The following is a 22,951-nucleotide window of genomic DNA, read 5'->3' as shown; positions in this document are numbered from 1 at the left end:
ACAGAAGGGTTGAAAACATTAAAATATTTCTAATCTATTATAGCATAGTTAATATTTAATTGGGTATATTTTAGTATTTGATATCTTTTTTTTAAGATTTTATTTATTTTTTTGACAGACAGAGATCACAAGTAGGCAGAGAGGCAGGCAGAGAGAGAGGAAGAAGCAGGCTCCATGCTGAGCAGAAATCCCGATGTGGGGCTCGATCCCAGGACCCTAGGATCATGACCTGAGCCAGAGGCAGAGGCTTAACCCACTGAGCCACCCAGGCACCCCTATATGTTAGTATTTGATAAAGTCCTGCTGTGCCCCATGCATTATAGACTAAGTAAGCAAATATAAATATTTAATAAAGTTCTTACCATTTGCATTTTACAATGTATTCATTGTTGTCTTATAAATTATAATTTTTTATGGCAATGATCAAGGTTTCTAGATACATTAAACCTGAAAGATACCAAAAACAAAAGAAAAAACATGTAATCTTCAAGAGAAGAAAAACTGATTACCCATAAAGAAGCAAGAGAAATTGGCTTCAGATTTCTTAACAGCAGTATTATATTCAAGAAAATATTTATTATAATAATTTTTATATTGTTTTATAATATTTATTATAATACTTCATAATATTTATTATAATAAATATTTACCACATAATATTTATTATAATACTGAAGGAAACAAAATGAATCTGGGATACTTTTCTTTTTTCAGTTAAATGGTCTTTTTTTTTCTTAAGATTTTATTTGTTTGTTTTAGAGAGAGAGAGTGTGTACATGAGTCAGGGGAAGGGTGGGGGTGGGGGGAAGAGGGAGAGAATCTCCAGCAGACTATGTGCTAAGTGTGGAGTGGAGCCCAGTCTGGGGCTCAATTCCATGACCCTGAGGTCATGACCTAAGCCAAAACCAAGAGTTGAGTGCTTAACCGATTGAGTCACCCAGGGGGCTCCAAATTGTCTTTCAAATAATGAAAATATTCTCAGTCTCAGAAGACCTCACTGGGTGTCTTATGCCAGGATCCCCGCAAGAAGTCAAAAATTGCTTTGTAAGTGGTTTATTAAGGAAGCAGTTCTAGATGAAACCAGCAAGAGAATGAGAAAAGCAAAACAGGTAAGCAGTTGAATTCAAGCAGGATCACAGTCTTCCTGTGGTCAGTTCAATCTGATCCTGCACTGAAACCTTGAAGGGTAAGTTGTGGTAAATAGTGAACTCAAGGAATCAGAGTAGAGCATTGTCGTGATGTTCACTACAGAGAGTTTGCCACAAAGACATTCTCTTAGGGGAAGTCTTCAAATAAAAAATAAATTCAGAAGATGCTACAAAAGATAACAATTAAAAAGGATCCCAAACCTGGGTAACATGTATCATTGTTTAAACACACTTATGTACTATTTAAATATTTGTATTTTAAAATGTTAAAATATTTGAAAAGTAGGTGGTGAGAATTTGAAGAGACAGAAGATTATCCTGAATATAATCCATTGCAAGAGGGATGGTAGAGCCTTGGGTTTGGGGGTGGGAGCAGTGGGTGAAGCTGCTGTCATCTGACCCCAGCACCACGGATGCCAGCTGGGTTACCTGAGCAGGTTTAGTGTCCTGAGCATAGGAGCCTCAGAAACTGGTGGCTGAGCTCACCTCTGCTCCTGTCTCTGGTTGCACCAAAGATTCAATGAGTGGCACATCCTTTGGTAGAATACTTCTTAGGTAAAGTTTCTTGTCATCCAACTATTGGCAAATTGCAAAACCACCTTATAAAATCAAACTTAAAACTTAGATAATAGGTATTTTTTCTCCCATAATACGTTGGTCTTCAGTTAGATCTCGGTTGTAGAAGCGATAACAAGTGGACTTCAAGTATTTGTTCAAGATGCTGTTTTGTGTGCTGACTTCTTTGACTCACTCTGAGCTAAATCTATTTTACTGTCTTTATTTCTGCTATAACCATGTCCTTCTGAAGAAAAGATGTGTGCTGATGCTTTGGCTGTATTTGAGAAATTGTTATTCTTCGCCAAAATGACCAGTCATGCAATCTCTTTCTAACTGCCTAACCACCCACCCAGCAAGTCCTATGTTAACTCTTGTCGCACTGTCATTTAAGGAATGGTTTTAAGCTGTGCAAATAATTTTATTTATTTTATTGTTTTAAAGATTTATTTATTGGGGGGGCAGACAGAGAGAGAGGGAGAGAATCCCAAACAAACCCCCCACTAGGCACAGAGCCTGATGCTGGACTTGATCTCCTGACCCTGAGATCATGACCTGAGCAGAAATCAAGAGTCAGACATCTAACCAACTGAGCCATCCAGGAGCTCCACTAGGCAACTAATTTCAAACTCAGATTCCTTTTTGAAAAACAAAAGGCAACAATTTTCATATGCACATTTCTGAGGCTTACTCTTAAAAATTCTTTTAAATTAATCCTAAAGTGGATTCTTGAGATCTGAATTCCAAATATTGCCCAGGAATTCTGACTGACTATTCACCGATATTTGCAGATCATTGATTTAGGAACATTTAGAAATTATAGAACATGCTGTGTTTTCATTGTGCTCTAGGATCATTTCAATTAAAATTATTATTTATCTAGAATAATATGGCATAGGGGCGCCTGCGTGGCTCAGTGGGTTAAGCCACTGCCTTCGGCTCAGGTCATGATCCCAGAGTCCTGGGATGGAGCCATGCATTGGGCTCTCTGCTCAGCAGGGAGCCTGCTTCCCTTCTTCTCTCTCTGCCTGCCTCTGTGCCTACCTGTAATCTCTGTCTGTCAAATAAATTTAAAAAAAATTTTTTTTAAAAAAAGAATAATATGGCATAAAATACTAATCAGAAATTCTCAAACTTACATGTGCATCAGAATTGCTTGGCAATTTTTTAAAAAATTTAAGTTAAGATTACAATACATGAACATTCTTATTTAATAGATCTGAGATGAGTTCTGGGAAACCGCATTGTTAAAATCACCCTTACCTTTAATCTTATGAAAGCCGTGGGTAAGACACTACACTACATATGAAGTTGCTGTTCATTGGCCAAATGGTATTCAAATAGACTTTGTCTCCTTTCCTTATAATTCCCTAGAGCTTCTTGTATAATGATTGTCATAAGGGGCTGCTCATGAAATGCTATTTCCCAGATAGTATTTTTCAATGCAAATGTACTTATTAGCTTTTTCTATTTAATATGTATATTTCTTTTGACATTAACAGGGCAGGTGTTTTGACTTTGGAAAGATTTTTTAAGGCAAATATATGTTTTCATTCCAGTGACATATATCATATATACATCCCTGAGAAACAAAAACAGTGTGCGCTGTCTGAAGGTAGCATTTTAAGTTGGAATTCCATGAGTTAATTGTACTGCTTCTGTGAAAGCAGTTGATATTTTTGTTGAAAAAAATTCTGCAGTGTGTGACTCCTCTCTCATCAGCAAATAAGCATGACTATCAGTGATAAACTCATCTCCCCTCTGCCTGATATATGCAGAGGAATTCATTTCAATTAGTAAAACGACATTTATGATTCTGGTGTCAGGAGATGTGGAATTGCAGGAGTCTCATAAATGGATATTTATATCTTGACTTTTCAGGGAACAATTTTTTTGTGGGGGAGAAGGTTGGGGATAACATAGCCAAATCAATGATTACAAAAACCAACAATGCTGTTTAATACTAACAAGCATGTGTTATTAATTGTCTAAATCTTGGCTAATAGTTGTAGATTAATTCCCCATATGGACTATGCTTGCAATTCTAGGATATGCACCACAGATGAAATATATTAATGGGAACAAATCTTTGGAATGTAGCTACAGTTTTTATTTTTCCTGGAAAAAGAGTCCTACCTATTTTTGCAATCTAAAAATTCAAAATAAAGAGAGGCACAAATACCTTCTGCCAAGGTGTGTTGGTTTACTAGAGCAATCATTTGCTTAGTGACCAAAACTTGGCCGTCCTTCCTTGAAGAAGCAGTCTCCTTTTCAGCAGTGTTTTTGAGCAGCTCAGAGCTCCACTTGTCTTCAGTCTTTTCTCACATCATAATATAGTGGATCCTCATTATTCACGTGTTTGCAAATTCGCCTGCTGACTAGAATCTATTTGGAACTCCAAAAACAATACCCATAGCACTTCCTGGGTCATTCAGGAATATATGTTGAGCAACAAAAAATTTGCATCATCTGATGTGCACGTTCTAGCTGAGGCCAAACAAGGATGCTCAGCCTTCTTTCAGCTCTCCTAATGTAAACAAGTGTCCTTTCTATGGTCTGGTCAGCACCATTTTGCTTTTTTGTTGTTGTTGTTGTTGTTGTTTTTGTTTTTGTTTTTGTTTTTTTTTTTTTTTTTTGCATCTCTGTACTTTTTGTTGGTGGTTTTACTGTTTGAATTTGTTGCCAGTCTTTGTGCTGAAGTGTTGTCTGATGTCCTGTGTGCAAGACTGTGGTACGTCTTACATAGAAAAAAAAATGTGTTAGATAAACTTCCTTCCTGTGATATTGTGCTGTTAACTGTGAGTTCATTGGTAGTGAACTAAATATATATATGTAAGCTGTATCTTGAACAAAAAAAAAAAAATACATAGAACAGTCAAGTATTGATCATTTGCCCAAAATATTTTGACCAGAGGTTCATAGGTACCTAACTCTGTTTTTCTCATAAATGAAATGTTTCAGTATTCACTAAATCACTGTACAGAACTAGTAGAACATAATTACTGTGAATTAAAAAATCAAAGGTATCAATGGCTACAAATAAGAGCAATTTCAAATTGCTCATGAGGATTCCCTGTGAAAAGGAATATGTTCTTATTTTTTAAAAAAATTTCCACAAGATAATAAAAGAAAATGTTCAGTTTATCTTACTCCAACTTCTAAAAGTTCTGGTTTTACACCACTGACTTCTCATTAATTACATTGTTAATAATGATTAAGTTACTAATAGACCTTACTGAATTCTAGCTTCTAGTTGTGAACTTCTTATTACTGTCTTTCTGGAGATTTCTGCCTCTTTTGGAGCCTTTCAGAATATTACTTCTCTGTTTTCAATTGTAAATATTAGTAGGATTTTTTTTTAAGGTAAGTAGCATGAAGTGGCAAAAAAAAAAAAAAACCCACATTTTTCTGCTTTTATTCAATATTTAAAATAATCTGCTACTGGGCAGAGTTGAGGACATTTAATTACTTCTGAGAACTCTCAAGAAATATCTTTTGTGGGATGCCTGGGTGGCTCAGTTGGTTGGACGACTGCCTTCGGCTCAGGTCATGATCCCGGAGTCCTGGGATCGAGTCCCGCATTGGGCTCCCAGCTCCACCGGGAGTCTGCTTCTCTCTCTGACCTTCTCCTCTCTCACTGTCTCTCTCTCAAATAAATAAATAAAATCTTAAAAAAAAAAGTTAAAAAAAAAAAGAAAAGAAATATCTTTTGAGGCACGTAGTTTAGGCTCCACTTTTAATTATTTTATCCTTATTTCAATTCTGATTACATAAATAAAAGATGCCTTGGTTTCAGACAATAATTCTTCATAACCGCTAATAAGCAATTGCTTTTGGTGACTATCTGTGAACATTTTATATTTTTTTTCTTAGAAGTTCATTGCTTGTGCATAGATTATTTTAAGGTGAGGGTCATTAATGGGAATCCTAAACTTAAGCAATTTGACTAAATTTTCAGGCAAAGAGCAGCTTCATGTTCAGTTGTTGTTGTTGTTGTTTTTATTTTTTTATTTTTTTTTTATTTTTTTTTTTATTTTTATTTTTTTTTTTTATTTTTTTTTTTATTTTTTATAAACATATATTTTTTATATACATATATTTTTATCCCCAGGTCTGTGAATCACCAGGTTTACACACTTCACAGCACTCACCAAATCACATACCCTCCCCAATGTTGTTGTTTTTAAAGATTTTATTTATTTATTTGACAGAAAGAGAGAGATCACAAGTAGGCAGACAGAGATGGGGAAGCAGGCTTCCTGCTTAGCAGAGAGCCCAGTGTGAGGCTGGATCCCAGGACCCTGAGATCATGACCTGAGCCAAAGACAGAGGCTTAACCCACTGAGTCACCCAGGCGCCCTGCTTCAAGTTCAGTTTAATTGAATTGTCAGTTACTTCAGTGTCATAATAATGTCATGACAATTTGGTATAAAATTTGTGAAAAAGCAAGCAAGCAAACAAACCAACCCTCCAGTACTGCTTCTGCTAAATTATCATTATTTCGTAGTGATATTTTGCAGGTAAATGAACACACACTAAGAATCTGCACTATTGGAGTGCATGCGTGGCTCTGTTGTTTAAACATCAGCCTTCAAATCAGGTCATGATCCTGGGGTCCTAGAATGGAGCCCTGAGTCTTGCTCTTTGCTCAGTGGGGACCCTGTTTCTCTCTCTCCCTCTGCCTCTGCCTCTCTCTCTGCCACTCCTTCTCCCTCTGTGGCTCCCCCTGGCTTGTGCTCTTTTGCTCTCTCTGTCAAATAAATAAATAAAATCTTTTAAAAATTACACTATTGAGGAAAATAAAAACACAGGAACAAATAATCTTAATTCATAAACCCTTGATTTTAGGGAAAACAGAAAATTCTTAACAGTTCTTTTGGAGGGTAAGAATTGGTGAGACTAAACCAAGTAACCCATCTTGTTATCTAAGTTACTTGCTAAAAATAATTTAGAGATCTATTAATTTTAATTTAACAAGTTGCATAGCAACATAAATTCCTTTGCTCATTCATTTACCGTTTATTAAAAAGCATGCATTGTGCTCTACTTGCATTTTATGGAGCATTTATAATTCTGGGATGTAGGTCCTTAGTGATTCCATCCATTGAAAACATTACTTTTTACCATTTTAAAAGCTTTGGCAGTGTATTAGTGTCTTGTGACTACTATAATAAATGTCACAAATTAGATAGCTTAGAACAATGAAAATTTATTCTCTCATAGTTCCATAGGCCCAAAGTCCAAAATCAGTATCACCGGGTCAAAATAGTCTCCCAGCTTCTAGTGTCTGCTAACATTCTTTGAGTTGTGGCCGATCACTCTAGTCTCAGCCTCTGTGGACACACTGCCTCATCCTCTTTAGCATGCATCAGATCTCTTTGCCTCTCTTTTCTTTCTTTCTTTTTTTTTTCTTTAAAGATTTTATTTATTTATTTATTTGACAGAGAGAGATCACAAGCAGGCAGAGAAGCAGGCAGGGGCGGGGGGAAGCAGGCTCCCCGCTGGGCAGAGAGCCCGACGCAGGACTCGATCCCAGGACCCCGGGATCATGACCTGAGCCAAAGGCAGCGGCTTAACCCACTGAGCCACCCAGGCACCTCTCTTTTCTAAGAATGCTTGTGATTGGATTTAGGGTCCATGGAGATAACCCAGCATAATCATTCTACCTCAAGATCTTTATCAGAACTACAAAGACTACTTATATAGTAGTATTTATAGGTTGCAGAGTTTAGGAGCTAATATCTTCAGGTGGCCATTATTCGGCTAAGTATATGTACATTAATAAAAAATCAATTGATTTTACCATGCAGGTCTAAGTCTGAACTTTATTCTGTTTCACTCTAATCTCTACATCTAAAGCCAATATTCACACCTCTTGAATATTGTGTTTTTACAGTAATATTGAAATCAGAGTTTAAGTCTTTCAACTTAGTTATTTTTTTTTTAATAGTTTGGGCTCTTCTAGGCTTGCATTTCTATGTGCATTTTGAATAAGCTTGTTAATTACTGAAAAACCCTGCTGGGTTTTGATTGGGAGTCCACTGAATTTATAAATGAATCTGGAGAAATATGTCACTCAAAAACTAATCAGTTTTCTAAACCATATATAAAGTATATCATTCCATTTATTTATTAACTTTCCCTTGTCAATGTTTTAGAGTTTTCAGTTTGTGGGCTTAGCATATATTTTGTAACTGATAATTTTTATACCCTGATATATGTATGTTTCTGTTTTTGTTTCTGGAGTCTTTTTTGAACTCAACAGCTTATTTTAATCTGCCCTAAGGTTCACATTTTTGAGAACACTGAATGCCCAGGTGAGTACTGAGACCTCTCCACAAGCTTCAAGGTTTGAGTACACATCATTCTTTGTGAGCTCAGAGAATTATTTAGTTTACAGCCAGAGCCCTACTTTGCCTGTTTCCTAGAGTTTCACAAATAAATATTTTTAGTCTAGCTCTCAGCAAAGACTCAAAGGGCTTTGTGCAAATTTTTGTTTTGTTTGCACAATCCCACAAAACCTCAATCTCCCTGAAATCCAATCACTATCTCTTCAGTTCAGTGAGACCCCTTATAATTTCCCTGCCTGCAGAGTGATCTAGAATGTGCTCCAGCCAGCAACTGAGGGTTATTATATATTAACCAGATTACTATTCTCACAGAGGTCGTTCCTATGTTGAATGTTATCCAGTGTCTAAAAATAATTACTTCATGTGTTTTATCCAGTCCTCTAATTGTTTATGATGGGAAGTTAAGTCTTGTCCTTGTTATTTCATCATGGTTAGAAAGCAAAGTTATTTTTTTAATTAATTTCAAAACTAGAAATATTTATTTTGTGATAGAGATGGATAGGATATAATAGTATTCATGGAAAGTTGATCTGAAAACATGCAATAATTTGTCTTATCTTGCAGCAATCCACTTAAAACTTCTATTTGTTTACATGGCATATAATTTTATTATGTGAGAATTCAACATAACTGAACAATTTATGCCAATAAAAATAATCCCCACTTTTAGCTTTTAGTATTGTAATTTTTTTCTGGATAGCTGAACATGATGCGCTAGATAAAAAGAAGTGTTGTTAATAGCAGTTTAGCAACATAGGGGTGAGGTGTGGGGGAAGCGAAAGTTTACAGTCCCATGATTAGTTCCCAGTTTTTTGGTGAGTCTCTGCCACTGAACCATGAACTTCACGAATATTTCTCAACCCTTTGAGGGGCCAGGGTGGCTAGAGTGGGCTGGAGTTGTGCATTTCACTTCCCCTAAGTCAATTAGACTCTGATAATACCCAGCAGGTTAGGCTCTGATTAAATAGTTTCTCCTGAGGGGGAACCTAGTTAAGAACAAAGCACTCTGGGGTATTTCCAAATGGCTACTTTGTTTTAGCTCTGTTTAGCTCAACAAAAATGTTGGTGGTATTTTGACAGGGATTGCATTCAATGTGTGGATTGCATTAAATGTGTAGATTGCTTTGGGTGGTGTTGACATTCTAACAGTGTTTTTCTTCACAAAACAGAAGAACAGAAGAACATGGTAGGGGGAATGGGGGAGGACAAAGAGAGAGAGGGAAGCAAACCATAAGAGACTCTAATAATAGATGACAGAGAGCAAACTGAAGATTGATGGAGGGAGGTGGGTGGGAGATGGGCTAGACGGGTGATGGATATTAAGGAGGGGACTTGGTCTGATGAGCACTAGGTGTTGTATGTATGTATATGTGATGAATGACTGAATTCTAATCCTGAAACCAATATTACATTGAATGTCAACTAACTAGAATTTAAATAAAAATTTGGGGAAAAAAATGGCTACTTTGCTTTTCCCCCTGCAGGAAGCACCAGGGGATTGATTATTTTCTGATCTTCACTATCAGAGTGTTATGGAACTCCCAAAGACAAAAAACACACAAAAAATGCAGGGGGTCCTTTGTCATGGGGTCCCCTGAAGATTTTATCTCTCTGACTTGTCTACATTGAGACTCCAGTAATTCATTCATCACAGCTTAGGTTTTCTTACCTTGCCACTGGTTCCTGTGGAGGTTCTTGCTCCTGGGTTTCTGCTCTGATAGGTAATAATTCTTTGTATCTCCTTGTCTATCTTCAGTTTGGGGGGGCAGCAATTTATCCAGCTCTCTCACTTCCCTTAACAAATCTAGAAAGTTGTTGATTTTTCAGTTTATTCAGGTTTTTACTTGTTAGGATAGAGTGGTGACTTCCAAGCTCCTGACATGCTGGACCAGAAGTCATTATCCCCAATTTTAATCCAATGAGTCTTGTTTCTCTCTCAATATAAACATACTATCTAACTCAGGGGATTTGGGAAGTAGACTGTAATGGTTGTACCTGTTATATTTGAAAATGTGTTTTTTCTCCATTCAATTCTGAACGCTTCACCAAATTCTCTTTATTTTCTTAGATAGAGATAACATAAAAAGAAGCAACTGACTAGTCTACTAGATTCTCACCATTTCAAAATGCTTTTGCCAAACATATCTCTTTTTTTTCAGGAATAATAGTCCAATTTTCTATGGATTCATATATGTATATATATGTATGTGTCCTGGTGTGTACCAATACTGAACATCTTTATTCTTTCTTTAGTGGCATTACTGAATAAGTTATGTTTATAATATAATACATACTTACATTATAACATGTCATTTTCCAACAAAGTACTTTTGTATTTTGTAACGTGACTTCTTTTAATAGGTTAGATGTTTTTTTTTTTTTTAAAGATTTTTTATTTATTTATTTGACAGACAGAGATCACAAGTAGGCAGAGAGGCAGACAGAGAGAGAGGGGGAAGCAGGCTCTCCACTGAGCAGAGAGCCCCATGCGGGGCTCGATCCCAGGACCCTGAGATCATGACCTGAGCCGAAAGCAGAGGCTTTAACCCACTGAGCCACCCAGGTGCCCCAATAGGTTAGATGTTTTAAATATATGTGAAAATTTAGAAGCTAATGTTCTTGTTGGATGTAGCATTTGTTGATTAAAAGTAAACATATTTATTCCTGTGTGTGCTTGATTTTGAATTTAATGTACTATTGTTTCAATTAATTTCTTAATGACAGATAATTTGAGGAATTTGCCTAAATCTTTTAACTTTAACTCCCACTACACACACATAAATACATATATTTACATAAAGCATAAAGTGAGAGAAAAATATATAAAATGTTTTTTTACATTTACATTTTGCCTCAAAAATTGAGAATTATTTTCTTTTTTGCTATTAAAACAACTGCATATTCATTCCATATTACTCATGGATAACATGCTTGATCTTGAACAGTATCCCTCACTGAAGGGTATGGGAGACATTAGCGTGGAAACTAGCAGCTCATACATAACACATTTTAATTTATTTCTTGAGTTACAATTCCATGCCTCATTGACCTGCTATTTATTTTTCTAGTTCATTATTTAGATGTTAAAAATATTATTGATTACAGCACTCAACTTTGTTGATTTCCTTGTGTAAAATTATGGTTTTAAAATATTATCATGGCCACATGTGGATCAGAAGCAGTCTTTCTGTATACATACTATACCACCTAATATGGAAAGGATTAAATCTTATTGAAGTGGATGGATTCTTATATATTAGAATTTTCTGGCAATAAGTGTTTCTAGAAAAAAAAAGAAATTTGTGTCTGCTGATTATTTAATTTTCTTTAACAATTAAAAAAATATTTTATTTATGTATTTATTTGAGAGAGAACAAGAAAGAGAGCACTAGAGGGATGGAGGTGGGGGCAGGGAGAGGTTAGAGGGAGAGGGAGAGAGAGAAGCAGACTCTTCGCTGACCTGGAAGCCTGATGCAGGGCTCGATTGCAGGACCCTGAGATCATGATCCAAGCAGAAGGCAGATGCTTAACCAACTGAACCACCCAGGAGCCCCTAAGCAAAATTTCAAATACTACAAACTGATCTAAAATCAAACCCAACATGTAGTATGATGACCATCTTAAGTCATGTTCTCTTCAGAAAAACTCTCCCGACTGCTACAAGCTCAAAAAGTCTTTCCATTAGATTTATTCTATTATTCTTTTTTAAAGTGCAAGACTTTGGACCACCTGTATAAAATCACATGGGATAACTTAAAAATATATATTCTTAGGTTTCACCACAGAATTACTGAATTAGAATATTTGGTATTGGGGTCCAAGAAATCCAGATTATTCATGAGTACCCTAAAGTTTAAAACCATCACACACTTGATTATTCTTATCTTCGTTATTCTCTAATTATTTTAACTATGTCAGTCTTCATTTGATATTTCCTTGTTGAATAAATACTGAAGTTTGTACAGCAGTCATTTTAGTTTTTAACCAAAAATTCTTTGATGAAAGGAAATCACCCAAGATTTCTCTTCTGGCAACATGAGGTACTTTTCAGCATGGTGGTATCAACTTCTCCATATGCCTTTCAGGTTTTTTAAATGTTATCTCTTTGATCTACTTTGGATCAAATATCACCCGGGACAGTTCCTTTATTGGTTTCTGTGTCTAAGGCCCTTGCTTTTCACTTGTGGTAAATGTGTCTATTCTTCCTAAAAACTTAGGTGAGGCCTAGACTCCAATTAGCAAATATGATAAATCATAATCCTCATTAAGTAGGACTGAATTTTTCTTTAAAAATTCTATCGCAACAGTTTCTTTATCTTTAGGAAGTAAAATAACTCTGATGCAGGAAAAAATTAACTTAGGATTAGAAAACATCTATTTAAAAGGTCACCAAACTCCTAATGACAGTGGTAATAACATATGCCTCATTGGGTTTTATGAAGTTATATTAAACTAAACATTGATATAATCTCTTCTCGTTATATTAACTTTTATAAATGATGCCCAGAAGAAGCTCATTTTCTCTAATTGCCACCTGATATTTGCCCAACCTAAGGAGGAAGCATGTCTATATATGGATTCTTTAAATTGGAGTATACATTATGGGAACATGTTTCTGGCAGAACAAATGAAGTAATTTCTCTTTTCTGTAAAAAAGCAAACCAACAATAACAAAAACTGTACAAGTCAAAAGGAGCCACTTGGACTTAGCCAAAACTTGAGTTTTCTCTTTTGTTTCCTATCTTGTCTTCAGGCAGTCTCTTGGTCATAGTACTAGGTTATTACTGGCTAGAATGTTTGGGATGGTCTTTCTTTGTTTCTCAGTGTTAGTTTTGAATAAAGTGGAGTGAAGTGGAAAGTGTAGGCACTTTAGCTTTTCAGTTCTAGGCTCCAGACTTTATCAGATTGTATCCATAACAAGAGTTTTCCATGTGGTCAAGTCTAGTTCACTGGAGAATCGATATTGAATTAATAAAATGGTTAATTTGTTGATTTATTTTTTTTGATGATTATATTGTTTTCTAGCATTTGAGAAAGGGAATAGCTAACCAAATATGAAATTTCTTGGCAAATACCACCTAACGTATAAAAGAATAATTAAGTAAGCTGGTGGCATACACTTAGTTTTTCTACCTACTTAAAAAAAAAAACAATACTTTTATTGAGGTATAATCTCCATGTAATACAGTGCCAAATTTTAATTATATAATTCAGTAAATTTTGGCATATGTGTATACCATCAAACATCTAAGGGACAGTTGGACATGATTTACACGCAAATGAAAAAAGACCATATTAAAATCAAAACAGATTTTATTGTCTGTTTTTATGGTTTTTTTTTTTTTCACACTGAGTGGATGACCTTTATCTGTGTGCCTTCAATTTCCCTTTCTACATAATGAGCAGACCCAGAGAAATAGACTAAGAAGTTCTATATCAGAACAAATTCATAAATAATTGTACTTGGATATATTTTATTTTACCTCTTCTTTGTTCTGGTATGTATTTAATTTGAGGAGTAAAAAGAAGAGTATTTCAACCTTTCTGGGGGAGAAAGAAATAAATTGCATGCCTCTGAGCCATTTAGCCAGCTTAGATAAATTAAAAAGGCCACTGCCTCTTGATAGTGACTGAGATGTGTGATATGACTGAATGGGACCTTTTGAGGATTATCATCAAGCATTTTAACTTCTGTTATAAGTCTATAGATCATGGAATCCCTGCTTCACCATTTCCTAGCAGTGGGGCCATGGGCAAATTATTTCAGCTCTCTTCCCGTCAGTTTTATAATGCTGATGGTAATAGTACTAACCTCATAGGATTCTTGTAAGGATTAAGGGAGTTAGGGTCTTAACACTATGCCTGGCACATGGTAAGCAAAGCCGTAGTGTTTGTTCACATGATCATGACGTGCTTGCTGACCTATCACACAACAGCCCAGAGGAAGGAGCACTGAACTTGGATTGTGGAGCTGGGGTTCTGGGCTCACTTCTGGCCTAGTCAGCAGAGGCGTGTTGCAGACTCCCTGTTCTACAATAAAATGAGGGTTTGGTATGAATGATCCTAAAGTACTTAGAGCTTTGAACTCATTTCTCAAAGTTCTATTCCCTTTTTAAAATCTATCTAGTCAGTCTGAAAAAAGATAATATTTCTGGTCATCTTTAATTATTTTAAAAGTTTTGTACATACTTATTTTATAATACAGCTCCAGTTATTGAAGTCCTTAAGGATATAAATCTGTGTTGAAAACATGCTATTGTTATCATCATTTATTTGTGCTCTATGCTGTCATGTCCTTACAGATTTAGTGATCTCTAGATCCATATTCCAATGACTTTAAACTGGAAATCATGAAAGTCTAACGTGAAGATATTTTCTGCTATAGTTGGGAGCATCATGGATCTTTGAGGACACTAACTCTGTCCCTGGTCCCAGTTTAATTTGGGAGTTTCAGGCTGAGCTTGAATGTTAACCTCAAACTTAAAACCTGAAGTGCTTGAAATGTTGATACTGGCATTTGCTCCCATGACAACCTCACTTTTGGTTTGCTTACTATTTCCTCTTCCCTGATCATCACCCCTTCTCCACCCATGCCCGAGATGTTTGTTGGTGCTCTGGCCCTATGATCTCAGCACCACAGCAGAAGGTATATTTTACATAGGATCTAATTGTTTTATAGTGTGAGAGCCCATAGGAGCAACCAGTCAACTAGATGTACTCTCTAGATATATTCTCTTCCAGAAATTTCTACTCATATACGCACATATGCTTCATAAAAAGAGAAACAAGGTATTTTGAATCTCCTTTAATAACCCATGCAGAATCATACTTCTTATCTGGTAATTCAATTTATCAACTCTGGATTTCAGGCAAACCTTTTATTCTTTGATGACATTTACTGAGCTCTACTCAGTAGTAGTAGTGGCAGGTACTATGATAGTGTTGGAGGATATTAGGACTAAGGTTAAACTTTTGCTTTTGCGGGTTCTGCTCCTAAGGGGGCAATATATGACTAGTCCATTTTCAGGCTGGCGGATGAATTTCATGGGATAAGTGCTGTGAGATGTCAGGTTCTATAGGACCACATTAGAGGTGCCTCTCATCCAAATGAATAGAAAGAAGGGTAATGAATTTTCTGGGAGAAGGTGTTTCCTGGGCTCATTCTGAAGAAAAATCAGCCAAGTGGGTAATGTAGGGAAGAAGGTTTCCAGTAGTTGTCTACATATTAGAATATGATAAACACTGCTTTAGTAAATTAAGACATTCACTGAAAATTGTTTTCTTTCCTTTTTTATTCTCCCCCCATACTTTTGCAATATAATTGATCCTGGAACAACATGGAGGTTGGAGGTGTTGACCCCTACATAGTCAAAAGTCCACATATAACTTTTGACTCCCCCAAAACTTAACTACTAATAGCCTACACTTGATCAAAAGTCTTACAAATAACATAGTTTATCAAAACATATTTCATATGTTACGTGTATTATATACAGTATTCTTATAATAAGAAAGCTGAAGAAAAAATATTATGAGGGAAAATTATAAGAAAAACAAAATGAATTTGTAGTACTGTACTATAAAAACATCTGCATAGAAGTGGGCATGCAGGGGCACCTGGGTGACTCAGTGCATTAAAGCCTCTGCCTTTAGCTCAGGTCATGATCCCAGGAGCCTGGGATTAAGCCCCACGTTGGGCTCTCTGCTCAAAGGGAAGCCTGCTTCCCCCTCTCTCTCTCTGCCTGCCTCTCTGCCTTCTTGTGATCTCTGTCTGTCAAATAAATAAATAAAATCTTAAAAAAAAAAAAAGAAGTGGCATAGTTCAAACCTGTGCCATTCAAGAATCAACTGTATCTTCCTCTCTATAAGTATTCATTTTGAGGAACACCTCAAAAAAATTAGTGGTTATAATATTTTGTCAGAAGCAATGCAGTAATTTCAATACACTGTAGTTTCCACTTAGCCTTAACTATTCCATAAAACTATCACAAGGTAAAGATAGCAAAAAACTTTAATGACTCAACATCTATGAATGGAATTTACAGTCAAAACTTAGTTGGGAAAATAATTTTTTAAATCTACACAAAGCACTGAAATATATAAAGGTTATACTTATTTATGTATATTTATATGTATATTTGTTTATCCTGTATACTCGGACATGCAAAGGCTGTGAGGTAGAAACAACTTATCATGCTTTAAGAAATCAGTGAAGACCACTGGGGGTGGTTAGGCAGAGTAAATGAGAGGACTAGTGTAACGTGAGAATGGAGGAGGAGACGTGCTCCAAGAAGCGTGCACCAAGATGGAATTAAAGTATGTGCAACCACACCACAGAAGACTCTCAATCTAGGGTGGGTGATGATCCAGTGAAGCCATAGGAAAAAAAAAAACCCAGACTCACCAATGGAGACATAAGTTTATGGGGGGAACTTATGTATACAAAATCCAGGAGCAGCCAACTGGATAATGCATCTGCTGTTGGGCTCTACATGCAAAAAGTTTTGTATCATAGCAACTTACCCTAGCAACTTTCAGTGGCCTTCCCCCTCCTTGCATGGCCAACATTTCCAAGGAGATCAAGGCCAGCCACCTGGACACTTCTCCTTACAAGGAACACTCTGGTTTGGCTGCCCCCAGAGCCTCTGACCTTGAGCACTAAACAACACACACTACTACACATTCTGCTTGGTGGGAATGCAGAGGGAGGACAGGAGCTCTACATTTTCAGGATAGTGATTTATGGGGGTGTTTGGATATGCTGGCACAAACTAGTTATCCAGTGTACAAGGTATAAGAGATCTGTTGAGGAGACATGAAAGTTGTGTTGGGGTAATATGAGAGATGGAGGTGAGGAACAGGAATAGGAGAACCTTCAGACCATAGTGCAGGTCTGATATCTGTGAAGGAGTCTGGAGAGAAAAGAGACCTGGTAGGAAACCGTTATAAGAAGTTTTTTGTCAGACTAATGGAGTATCCTTGAGCCAAAGTTATCTGTCACAGAAGTCCATGGTTCAAGAGAACAGACCTGAATTAACACTTGCTATGTTCTATGATTTCACTCAAATATGGACTTTAAGAAACAAAACAGATGAACTTATGGGAAGAGGGGAAGAGGAAGGAAGAGGGAAACAGACCATAAGAGACTCTTAACAATAAAAAACAAACGGGTTGACGGAGGGGAGGTGGGTAGAGGACAGACTAGATGGGCGATGGGCATTAAGGACCACACTTGCAATGAGGACTGGGTGTTATATGTAAGGGACGAATCACTAAATTCTACTCCTGAAACCAATATTACACTGTATGTTAACTAACTAGAATTTAAATAAAAAGTTGAAAAAAAGTAACATGGGAGAAAAAAAGATACAAATTTTGAAGAAAATAGTGCAAAAAAAAAAAAACAAAACCCACTTCCTATGTTCAGTCATTGGCTGGAAGCAGTGTGCAGAAAGCATGGCCTCGGAGAAAACAGATGGTAGTTGCCGAGGGATGGCAGCACAAGATAGGAACAGTGCATTTTCATGCTGCCATGGTCCACTCCTTGCTGTATATTCTCGGTATGTTATAGAGTTTTAGAATCCCTGGAATTGGTTCCCAGTGCTAGCAGATTAAAGGGTGGGTTTCTGCATGAGTTTTCTTATTGTTGGTTCCTTTCACTAACAATGTTCTGTACTCTTCCCTTCAGATATTTTTGTATACAGGAGAACCTCACAATTTGGGGGGGAAAAAGAAATATTTCTCTCAGTTTTTAGCAGTTATTAGAATTTAGTAGTTATGATAATTTAGTAGTTATTAGAATATTTCTCTCAGTTTTACTAGAGAGTTTACTAGTAACTAGTTTTTCTAGTTACTAGAATTTAGCAGTTATTAGAAGTTATGAGTAGTTATTAGAGTCTCTCACTTTTTATCACTTATTAGTAGTTATTTGTCTTGAGCACAAACTTCCCAGAATCTATAACATGATAGAGGAATTTCGTAATTACAAATAAGCAGTAAATATTAGGTAGTACTTTAAGACTTCCTAAAATACTCCATGAAGGAACAAATAAAACAAAGCCTGGCTTAAAAACTTCTCGTTAATAAAACGTTGTAATGGGGCCTGGTTTTTATTCTTTTAGCTAGCTCATGGGAACAGGGGTATTGTTTTAATTATTGATGAGATGATTTTTATATTGACAAGAGTTAGAACAAAGTTCTTGGAGCCACAGGGGAAATTATAAAGAGTTTACACCCAACGCAGTTGTAAAGCTGTTTATTATCACTGGAATGAGAAATACCATAAAAATTTTTGATAAGCAAAGGCTCTCCCACACTCAAGAAGCTTAAATTTGTCTCAGAAATTTATATGAAATGTCATAGACTCAGTCATGAATAAAATTAAAGTTGTATTGTCATGCTGAAACTGTTTCAATATCACTGTCCCAGAAATGTATAGAAATATCTGGCATTCAGTAAGACAAAATATTTTATTTCACTTACATAAAGACACACCTGGGAAGTTTACATGCTAAAACAATCCAAGTTGTCTAGAAGTGACCCTGGGGGCTGACTCTGGATTGCCTGAACAATGAACAGGGAGGGACTAGAACCAACATCAAAGACCTGGGACTCTGGAAGGATGGCCTCCACATCTCCAGGAGCTGGATATCTGGATTCCAGGGTTACTCCTGTTAAGGCTTAGTGCCCCAAATCTAGACTTTGGCACCAAGCAATATGTATATTTGCTCACTGACAATGCTACTTTCCCATGGATGCCTTTGAAGACAGGACCTTTGGGGCTGGAGACCCACAGAATGGAAGCATTCCCTCAAGCTGAGATGTGGCTCCAGCAGTGGCCCACCTCTGACATGTGTCCCTGTGGAATGATGGGGAAGTGGGGAAACCGTACCTTCTCTTCTCTGATGGCTGAAACTAGTCTTAGAAGTTTACTTTGTTCTGAAAAAGCCTATTCTTTAACCCATGTTAATGTTGTACTCTAGACTCTAGTATACCACAGGGGACATCTAGATGACACTTCCTGGATATGATAATATATTTTTTAAAAATCAGTAAACTGCCTTCAATGGGAGAAATCTTAAATGTCTTCTCAATATTTATTATATTGCCATGCTTAAATAAAATTGTATCATCATTTTCATATACAGATCACAGATCCACAACAAAGACACAAATTCTCACCAAAATAAGAATTGCATAATAAAAAGACTGTTTCTACAATTGGGCATTTCCCCCATAAAAAGATTATCTCTGTCTCATATACTTGAATACTTTGTTGTTAGAGATATTCTGTTCTCAACTTTTACAACTATAGACCTAATAGCTATTTTAGATCTACTCAGAGTTAATGCAGTTCACCATTCCCAACAATGGTTAATTTAGTTATATGAAGTCAGGTTCCTTAAACATAAATTTTGGAAAAATAACTAGAGAAGTAAATCTGCTTCACAAATTTCCACACTTTACCATAAGCTCAGTTAAAAAGGTATTGGGGCCATTCATTTCCTTTTGATTATTATCATCATTACAAATATCACAGGCTTACATTATAGTTGTTACCTTTAGTTTAGCGGAACAATGGAACAGTTCTGATTCATGTTTGGGACAAATTTGTGCTTAGAATTTCAGTTTCCAAAACAAATAATAGCAGAAGCCATTGTTTTCCAAGAGATTTGGTGGGTAGAGTGGAAGCAATGAGATGATCACACATGACAGAGCACAGTATCATTACAGATAGCTAGAGAACTACTTTATTCTGGTCTTCATTCTCCTACTTGGAAGCTTTTCGTAGTGAACTTGAGTTTTTTCTTCCCTTGTGTTCTTGTTGATATGTGCCTGTGACTCTTATACAATGCTTTACTGTTTTGCTTGAAGGAAACTTCATTCTTTCTGTTACTGAAGCCAAAGGTATGAAGTCAAGTTCAACTTCTTTCTCTCCCAGAGCAAATCTGCCAGCAAATCATACTGGCTGTACCTTGATAATAATTCCAGAATTTAAACATTTCTTGCCCCATCTATCTACCATTCTAGCCCAAGTCAGTATATCTCTAGCCTGGATTACTCCAATAACGTCATAAACATGTGTTCTTTATGCTTCTACCTTTGCCCCTGTTAACTGATTATTTTGACCATAAGTTAAATCATGCAATTCCTTTGCTCAGAACTCTACAGAGGTTTCCACTGTCGCCAAGGATAAAAACCAAGCCTACATGATGTATATGTTTTAGTCCATTTTATTTCTTGAGCCTAACTTTCTCTGTTTTTTCCTACAGTGTCCTTCTTGCTATTCCTGAAGAAGTTTAGGCATGCTGCAGCTTTTGGTCTTTGCCTTAACTACTGCATCTCCCTAGAATACTTTCCATCAGATATCTGCACAACTAATACACATCCTTTATGTCTTTGTTCAAATACTACCTTCCTAATTAAGTACACCCTGACTATTTTATTTAGAATTAAACCCTAACAACCTCTGTGGTACTCTGGATCCTCCTTAAGTAGATCTATTTTTTAATATTGGGATTTTTAAAAAAGATTTTATTTATTTATTTGACACAGAGAGAGAGATCACAAGTAGGGATAGAGGCAGGCAGAGAGAGAGAGGGAAGCAGGCTCCCTGCCAAGCAGAGAGCCCAATGCGGAGCTTGATCCCAGGACCCTGAGATCATGACCTGAGCTGAAGGCAGAGGCTTAACCCAGTGAGCCTCCCAGGCACCCCAATAGTAAGATTTTTTAATAGTAGAATTTAATAATAGTAATAATAATAATAACCATAAAAATTATCAGAGTATATTTCTCATTCATGGTCTGTTTCCCTATCCTTCTCAGACACATAGAATGTTATCTATACAAGGGTAGGGTTATCTGTAGGTTGTATTCATTGGCATATAGTAGGGGACCTAAAAATATTTGCTAGATTGAATTAAATTCACAATAAACATAAACTAGTCTCTATCTAGGCTGTAAATACTAAGGTTGAGACTGTAATAAATAACATGGAGTTGATATCCGTATGTAGATACCTAATTCATCTTGAAAAATTAATTCTCTTTCTTAAGAAATTATACACACACACACACACACACATGCATGTGTATATAATGTATATGTCAAAAGACATGTGTGGGCATTTACTGTTGTTTTTGTTTGTTTGTTTGGCATATCAGTCCATTGTTGATAATGATACACTGCTAAAAGTAAAGAAAGAAAGAAGGATTTATAAGACAAAATTGATAGATATAATTCATGCTTTTCTTCTTTTTCTAATTCTTGATATACCTCTCAAAAAGGACTTAGTGTTAGTGACAAAAGGGTGTTTCATCTTTGCCTTGAGATGGGTCACATTATTAATAAGTATCTGTGATACTGTGATTTAAAATAAAGAATATATATTTGGTGTTCTTCCCTGGTTCTGGCACAGAGCTCATAAATCCCTTAGAATTTCCTAAGTGATGAGAGCTATAAAAGACCTTTTGCTGTATTAAGGAGGTTACTTTTGAACTATACTTAAGGATGGGGTTTTTAAGTGGAAGAAGTCAAGCAGAGAAAGACAATTAACATATGGTTTCACTCATATGTGGAACATAAGGAATAGCACAGAAGACCACAGAGGAAAGGAGAGAAAACTGAATGGGAATAAATCAGAGAGGGAGATGAACCATGAGATGCTCTGGACTCTGGGACACAAACTGAGTGTTATAGAAAGGAGGGGGTTAGGGGGATGGGGTAACCGGGTGATGGGTATTAAGGAGGGCATGTTATGATGAGCACTGGGTGTTATATGCAATGAATAAATCATTGAACACTACATCAAAAACTAATGATGTACTCTATGTTGGCTAACTGAACACAATAATTTTAAAAAATAAATGAACATAACAAACAAATAAATAAGTTTAAAAAAAAAAAAAAAGGATGAGGCTTATCAGGGGAGTCAACCACGAGATTGGAGGATTGGAACTGTCAGTCCTGCCTCCAAATTTCAGGTAGGGGAGAGGGGCTGGAAGTTGAAATAAATTTCCAATGGCCAATGATATCATCCAAAAGGGCATGGTTTGGAAAGCTTCTGAATTGGTGAGCACATGGAGATCTGGGGAGAGTGGTGTACTTCGGAGAGAGCATGGAAGCTCTGCTCCTTCTTTTGTATCTTTCCCTAAGCAAAGCTTCTATCTGGCTGCTCTTGAGTGATATCTTTTGATAATAAATGGGCAACAAGTAAATGAAATGTTTCTCTGAGTTCAGGGAGCTGCTCTAGCAAATTAATGGAACCCAAGGAGGACTGGTAGGAACCTTTCATTTATAGTCAGTTGGTCAGAAGTACCAGTAACAAGCTAGGTTTGTGAAAGGCATCTGAAATGTATGAAGGCAGCCTTGCAGCACTAAACTCTTCACCTGTGGAATCTGATGCTCTCTGGGTAGCTAGTATCAGACCTGAGCTGAATTGTATGACACCTCACTGGTGTCCAAGAATTGCTTGATAGTGTGTAGGGAAACCACCTCCCCCCCACGATAGAACTGGGTCTAAAATACTAAAATATTGAAAAATCATTTTAAAATATACTTTAACCTTTAAACCAGTAGTACTTACATGTTTTAAAAAATCAAAATTGTGTACAAAGGCATACTTCAAGATGTCTCAGTCTCCCTGTTCCTGTCACCTGTATGATTTTCATTCTATTTTTACTAATTAGTTCTTCATATATCCTCCAACATTTCTACATGTAGTAGAAATTAGTAATTAGTAAATTAGTAATTAGTAAGCAAAATTAAAATTAGTAATTTTAAATTAATAATTAGTAAACAAAAAAAGTAGTAAAAAAATTAGTGATTAGTAAACAAAACTACAGATTCAGAACCATCCCTTTCCTACATATACAATGTTTTGCAACTTATTTTTTCTCA

This window comes from Mustela lutreola, chromosome 3 (assembly GCF_030435805.1).
Source record: "Mustela lutreola isolate mMusLut2 chromosome 3, mMusLut2.pri, whole genome shotgun sequence".
Classification (NCBI taxonomy): Eukaryota; Metazoa; Chordata; class Mammalia; order Carnivora; family Mustelidae; genus Mustela; species Mustela lutreola.
The sequence above is the reverse complement of the archived record's forward strand: the minus strand, read 5'-3'. Positions refer to the sequence as shown.